Consider the following 7,595-nt stretch of genomic DNA (forward strand, 5'->3'; position numbering starts at 1 on the left):
ATTCCCTTAAAAAAGACACTTGTTAAAATTAACAAAGGGTGAGCAGAATGAGCTTTTCATGTTCCTTTGTGGAAGGAACGCCTGCCCTGAGCTCATTACAACCCCTCCACCGTTTCTTTTGACATAAGCAATGTCAAAATTAAGCCAGCTGTCAGCTCGGAGTGTTTATTAATATGAGAAAGAAGCAATTATCCTAAACATCCACAAAATAATAGAGGGAGGGCACTTACCAACTCAGCGGAACTCCCTGGTGTGGGGGCAGGGATCGGAAGGCCCCGCCCATGACTTCCCTACAGCCCGGGCCAGTCTGGACCGAGACCTGCCCTACCAGTGCCACAGGGGCCTGGTGCAGAGGGCTACCCGTCACCACGCACCCCTCCCTCCCATCCGAGGCCCTGGGAGGGCTATTCCCCACCCAACCTCCACCCTCACCATCTGAGCTCTGGCAGGACTGGTCCCCGCCCCCACCCTTCCCCATCTTCTCCAGGAGAAGATTGCGTAGTTACTCATGCAGGGCAGATCTGGACGCTGCTGGGAGCCAGGAGGCAATTGGAGAAAGATTGATTTTAGGGAGTTGGAGCAGGAGTGTGTAAATCAGCGAGGAAGAGCACTAGACAGCACACTCAGGCCTCAAGCGATGTCACCTCAGAGGTCACAGGCCCTTGGCTGAAACAGTCTCCCATCGTTGTGACCTACAAGGGAAGGGGGGTATTTGTCCTCAGCCATCTCAGCAGTCAGAGTATCAACTCTCCGGAAGTGCCCTGCCCCAGCCAGAAAGCTGGTCCCAGGAAGAGTCCTCCTGAGAACCTCTGTGGCTCCTTTTGTCCCTAAAACATGGTGTCCGGCCAGGTTTCCCTGCTCCACCCACCCCTCTCAACCAAGCCACCTGTCCTTGCAGCCCCACAGACACTGCTGACAGCTGGCTGCCTGGAGATGGCAGCCCCGGAAGTGGAGGCCTGCCGGACGGACACACAAGCCACCCTTGGGGACTTGAAGGGGTGTCCCCTGGAAGAGCTGTGACAGGGGCCCTGTCCATCTTCAGCTGCATGCTGAGGACACTGGTCTGCTGGAAGGCTCTGTGGGTGGAGGTGGCCTGGACGCTGGCTCTGCCCCTGGCTACCATGCTGTCACCCTTGGTGCCACTCTGGGACTGGCCATGCTGTGAGGGGCTGAGGCCCAGACCCTAGCCTGGATGTCCTAGGGCAGAGGAGGAAGAAGAGCCCACCATCGGGGAGGGCTGAGAACAGGGGTTCATGCTGCTGTTTCCTCCTATGATCAGTGAGGAGTTCCTGATTCTGGGCAGGAGAGGAGTGGGGACCAAGGCCACGTCTGGGGCTCGAGCTCAGTGGGGGGGGTCACAGGATCGACCTGGGAAGAAGCCGGCAAGAGACTCCTTGCCAACGACACGGGAACACCAGCCTCAGGGTGTGGCATGTGACATGGGGTGTCATTTGGGGTTTTCTGATTGTTTTGCTTCAGCTGAGAACGGGAGACCGGGCTCAGAAAACCAGCACCAAGTAGACTGAACAGAAGGAACAGGGGGGCGGGAGTGGCACGTTCCTCCCCGACCTCTGCGCCAGTGGGGAAGGAAGGAAGGAAGGAAATGAAATGCCCGGGAGGCTGCCTCTCCATCACCGTTCTGGCAGGTCCCAGGCTTCAGCCTCTGCAACGTCAGCAGCCGCAGACCCCCCCCCCGCCCCCCCCCGAGGTCGGCGTGGCCAGCCCCTTCCTCCGGGCCCACGCCATGCTGTCACCCCCATCCGCCAGCCCCCTGGCGGAGCCCCCACATCACAGCACCCTCCTCCCCTCCTCCTGCCCTTCCTCCCCACCCACCCCGGACCTGTCTTCCTGCAGAAAAGAGGTGGCAGTGGCTGCGGCGGGGGGGGGGGGGGCCCTAGGAAGCCCGTCGCTGCCTCGGATGAAGTGGTCCCTGCTGAGTGCTTTGCCAGGGTCTACGAGGCAATTCAAGATGAGAAATGGAATGGTGGCTTCGGAAAGGCAAATCATTCCAACAGCACCTTAAAAACATCGACGGAAACAAGCTCGTTGTGTGTGTGTGAAAATGGGGAATATATTGTTTTTCACTGTTTGGAAGACTGTTTTCTCATCTCAAAATCACAAGCTGTTTTCTTCCAGAGAGACTTATAAATACATCCAATTATCGACATTCAATATAGGAAATAAAGTTCTGGAATGGTTTTCTTCCGCACACACGGAGTGGGCCGGCCGGGTTGTACAGGTGATAATGACTTTTATTTCTTGTGAGTCGCATCCGTGCGGAGTGGCCGGTCTCCCTACCTTTTATTGCTTTCACCTTTATTACATTTCCCATGTTGTGCTGGGCTATTCATTGGTGTAACCTTATTACCGCTTTCAAGATCTTGATAAAAATGAATGAGAGTCCTAATTTCAAAAGTATGAGTGCAGAGTCTCAAAGCAGGGGGATTTGCTTGTGTGGCTTGTGTCCTGGAAAGAAATTTCCCTGGGGGGACGGCACTCCCGCTGCCCAGCTCCAAGTACTGAACGTGTCCTGCTGACATTCACAATGGCCCCTCTCCCACGTTCCTATTCACGTGGCATTTTAAGGAGGGCGCTTTGGGCCCTTCATGAAATCACCCGCAGTGATTTCACTGTGTCCCCAGTGCCATTAACATATCCATGCCACCATTAAGGTCGGTCGGGGTCACCTGTGACTGACTTCGGCTGACCTCTCACCTATCAGCCCTTCTTCTCAGTGCTTTGTCCCTTCTATGTTTCCTCCTTCCCAAGGCCCTTTGTCACCACACCCCCATGTGACTGCCAAGTCTCCCTGGCTGCCTGCCTGTCTGCCTTCAGTCTCTCCCCATTCAGAGTCCCCGTGCTCATCAGGATTCCGTGTAGCAAACAGCCCTTGAGTCTGTCTATCTCCTGCAGAAGAGGGACAGAAGGATGTCAGGCAGCACATGTGAAAGGAGAAGCGGGCTCAGAAAACAGGCAGGAGCTGGGCGAGTTGGTAGCCAAATGCACAACCAGGCCAGACCACGTGCTGCTGCCCAGGACCCTTGCCACTACCTCTGCCCCTGGACATCAACTTGGACTGACACAGCATCCTGGCTTCACTGTCCCCCTTGGCCAAAGCCCTTGGCGGGCAGTTCAGCCCATTACAAAGCCCAAGCCTCGTGCCCACACTCTGGCTCTCTCATCCCTTTCAGCCTCAGGGCAGGGGGCAGGAGGGAAGTGATGGCGACCTGGCATCTCACTGGGGCCCGTTTTCCAAGCAAGTGGGGGTTAAGATGCTGCTACGTATACACAAAGCCTTATGATATACACTGATGGTTCAGCTTGGGGTACTGGCAACTCTTCCTCAATGAAACCTTGAGAAGTCCACAACGTGGACAGACTCGTCCTCAGTATTGCGAGCCCAAAGTCTAGAAGGCAGTAGTTTGCCCTTCAGCACAAGTGTGAGCTTCTTGTTCCATGGTTTTTATTTTCAGTGTACATGGGAAGGTATACAATCTTCATTTCTTCGGCTCTAAAGAGCTTGCCTGGCAGCCCAGCTGCCATATCGCTGACAGATCCCCAAGCACAAAGTGGCCCACTAGAGATCATGCCACATGGGAAGAAGTATACAGCCTTCGGAGTCAGAAACTCAGTCCTCTGACTTCCTTCTCTGGTCCAACCTGGAGTTGGGCACAAGATGCCTTTGCCTCCCTAAGGGGCAGCTCCAACGGTCACGTGAGGTCTTGGGAGAATACAAATGCGGCAGTAGTCACTTGCGTTATGGTGATACTTCTTCTTAGAGAACATTTACACATGGTGGTTAGGAGTGTATGATACAAGGTCCAGTTCCGGGCTTTGCCGTTTACTCACTGTGTGGCATTAGGAAAGTAACTCAACCTCTCAGCCTCAGCATCCTTGTTGGTAAAGTGGAGGTGATCGGTCTCACCTTGGAGGATTATTGAGGAGATGAGAAAGGGTGGACCTATGATACACAGCACAGCCCCCGGCTCATGGTGGCCACCATCCTTATTTCAATGGTCAGATAAGAAGTAGGGGCATCAGGAAAGGGCCAGGACCCTTATCCCATGCCCTGTGAGGTCACTCTCAGCCCTGTCCACCTACAGAGCAAGTTTACACAAAGAAGTGAGTCCATCACCCCAAGGCCAAGTGGCCAGGGCTCACTCCCTTCAGGAGGACTGGCTGGCTGGATGCTGGGGCTGCATGACCACCTTGAACCAACCCTGGGCTCCCTGTCTGTGGGCTGGCAGTCCAGCCAAACCCAGGGATACGGAAGAGCATCCTGCAGGGAAACTGAGTGAATGGGGGAAACTGCACAGAGAGTGGGCCTCTGACCCAGCCTGGAGCTTGTCTGCAGGGCTCTGCTAGCAGACACGGCTGTGCATGTAGGGGCGAGGGTCTACCGGGAGGCTTGTGAGAGGGGCTGAGGACGTAGAATAGATTGCAAAACCGGCCGCAAATTCTTCTTGCCGCATCCACACCCTTGCTTAGTGATGCTGCGGCCCCTCCCACCTAGACGTGGGGTCTATCTCCCCAGCCCTGGAATCCAGAGTGGCCTCTCAACTTCCCTTGGATAATAAGACATTAGCAAAAACAAAGCCTTAGAAGGTGCTCGCCTACTGGGGTTCACCCTCTCGCAGCTCTTGGATGCCCTCCACCATGTAAAGACGCCCTCGCTTGTCTGCTGGTGTAAGATGTCCGTTGGACAGCCTTCCAACCAGCAGACAAGAGGCTAGGTTGGCCTAGATTATCAGTCCCCAGCCAACCTGACGCCTGAGTGCAGACGCACGAATGGATCCAGCAGAGCCCAGCCGAGCTGGCCCCTGGAATCCTGAGCTGTATAAATGACTGTTTTGAACCACTACATGAACCAGTTTATCAGAACAGTCACAGAGCAGAGGGAGGAGAGCCTGGGACTCTCCCTACAGCCGGGGCTGTGGACAGATGCGGTAGGGGCTGTTCTCACAAGGAACTCTGGGAGATTCAGGGGCCAGGCAGCACTGCTGTGGGGTCCTGGGGAGGAAGTGTGAACTTCCCCTCACCCTTGTCTGGAGCACAACCTAGCTTCAGCTTGGAGAAGGTTGCAGAGACCCTGATTCTGCCTCAGCACTTGGTGGCTGCATGACTGTGGGGGCCCCAAGAGGCAGCATTTCCCAAAGCTGCTTTGCTGGGGGAAGCCGGGCAGTGGTCGTGCAGAGAAGTGGGCAGCGGGCTGGCAGCACAGGAGATCTCTGTGGGCTTCTGTAAGAATCCTCCTGGGGACCCTCGGGGACACCTGGAACAGATTTTCAAGGAGGCGGGTGGGTCCCTGGAATAGAGATGGGGCTGAAGCCAAAGAAATCAAAATGAATCTGTGGCTGGAACAATGCACGCACCAAAAGCCAAGTCAGTGAGCCTAGCCTGGGGGCTTGGCTCGCACTGTCACATCCCAGAGCACGGCTGGTGTGGGGCGTCCATGACCTGGGGTTGTCCCTAGGTGGCCTGGATGTGAACCTGAGAAGTGACAGACAGCAGGGAGCTCACGCCTCGGTTAGCCTTGCTCAGACAGACTCAAGCTTCTTGGGAAGCCGAGCGTATGAAGACAGAGGTCCTGGCTGCGGGAGGGTCCAGCCAAGCGCCTTCCTTCTCTGGAGACTGGCCATTATGTTCTGAGCATCTGTGACAAAGGTTAATGGATACTCCAGAAGTCACCACTGCTGTGCTCAATCCAGACAGTAGCGTGGTTTCTGGATTAGATGTCAAGTTCACCAATAGACTGATAAGCCGGCCGGGCTCTCACTCCCCTCCCCAGTTTTTCTAAACATTCCATTCAAACAGTCTTTGGGAAATCACTATTTTATTCAGATGTCAAAGATCAATATTTAGGGCTCGAGGGAGAATTTACTGGAAATCATCTCGCAGTGGAAACAGCAGAGGCAGGCCTTCCGCCCACGCGGCTCCCCGAGAGCGGCGTCTTGTCTCCATTCCCAGACCATGAATTCACCCACAGGACCAAGCTGTCCACCGAGCATCAGCGGGTCTCCCGGCCTCCTCCCTCCCGGGTGGGCACCACCTCTGTGTGAGGGATGAAGAGGCCGAAACTGGGCTTGAGGAGAGCCCCTGGAATCCTTGAGGTTGTTCCCCAAACTCTGGTCTGCAGAGCCGGCCACACAGAAAACCAGTTTTCGTTTTGGATCTGGTACCAAGGGCAGACTTGGTCACTTCTGTCACTAAGGACACTGGCTATGTGAGGATTATGGGCCCTTTCTGCGGGGTTCACATCCTCTGGGGACTTGGACAAGCTCCAAGCTCCTTCTGTGTGGTTTTGGGGGGCGGGGCTGCTGAGGCGGGTCACATTCAGGCCACCGCTCAGAGATCCTGTTCTGAGCCTGTTCGCTGGGCTGAGGTGGGGCCCTGCCGGCTGCCCCTGCAGGCATGCAGCGTGGGCACTGCCATCAGTCCTGAGTTCATCAGCCTCCGCCACCCACACGTTTATCTCCTTCGGTCCCCCCAGGGAGGGCCCTTCACGCCCAAGGCTCTCCCAAGTCCCCCTGCCCCGTGAGGCCCATTCCTGCCCTTCCCACAGCCTAGTCAAGAAAGCTCGCTGGCCTGGCCAGGACACCTGTGACACCGCCGGGGGCCCCAGCCTGTGGCCTGAGGGCCTGCCCACCACCCCCCTCCAAGACTGGGATGGAGCTGAGACAAATATTAAGAGGCTGTGGGGAAATAAATTGAAATGGCTACTTTGGAGGGCACTTTAGAAATATCTATTAAAACCAAAAAAATTAAAACGAAGCCTTCTGACCCATAATTGCAACTCTCATGATCTACCCTAAGGCTCCCCGCCACACGACCAAGAGGAGATGGAAGCCAGCGCTCTCACTGCAGGATTATCTGTGATTGTGAAAAACTGAAAGCAATCTGAGTCCGTAACTCTCATGCTGTGAGAGCAGTTAGAGGGAATGTTCTAGATCTACTGGCATCCACGTGGAGAAATCTCAACAGCACTTTGTTGAATGAAAAGTGGAGGCACAGAGCATACCTTGTTATGCCATTAATGTTTACAAACCCATAAAACAACAGACTGTCCTATGAATTCTCTGTGGGCACACGTGTGTGTTGTACAAGCACGTACAAGGTCTGGAAGAAGATAAAAACCAAAGGTTGTCTTCGGGGAGTGGGGGAGGGTGCTCGAGAGAAATCGAAAGGGAATGCAACTTTATTTAGTGGTCTAATTTCCCAAAAAGGAGAACATAATCATGCATTTGTGTTGTTAGAAATAAATAAAGCCACTTTAAAAAAAAATGTCGGGGTGCCTGGATGGCTCGGTTGGTTGGGCATCTGACTTCAGCTCAGGTCATGATCTGGTGGTTGGTGGGATTGGGCCCCACATCGGGCTCTGTGCTGACAGCTCAGAGCCTGAAGCCTGCTTCAAATTCTGTGTCTCCCTCTCTCTCTGACCCTCCCCTGCTCATGCTGTCTCTCTCTCTCTCAAAAATAAATTAAAAATTTTTAAAAAGAAGAAGAAAATGTCTATCCTGAGGACGTGCCGCAACCTGTGGGGGTACCTTGCAAACTGGGGGGCTTGTTTCAATCCAGAATCTGTTGGAGCCTCCCAG

Source organism: Suricata suricatta, chromosome 16 (assembly GCF_006229205.1).
Source record: "Suricata suricatta isolate VVHF042 chromosome 16, meerkat_22Aug2017_6uvM2_HiC, whole genome shotgun sequence".
In the NCBI taxonomy this organism is placed as follows: domain Eukaryota; kingdom Metazoa; phylum Chordata; class Mammalia; order Carnivora; family Herpestidae; genus Suricata; species Suricata suricatta.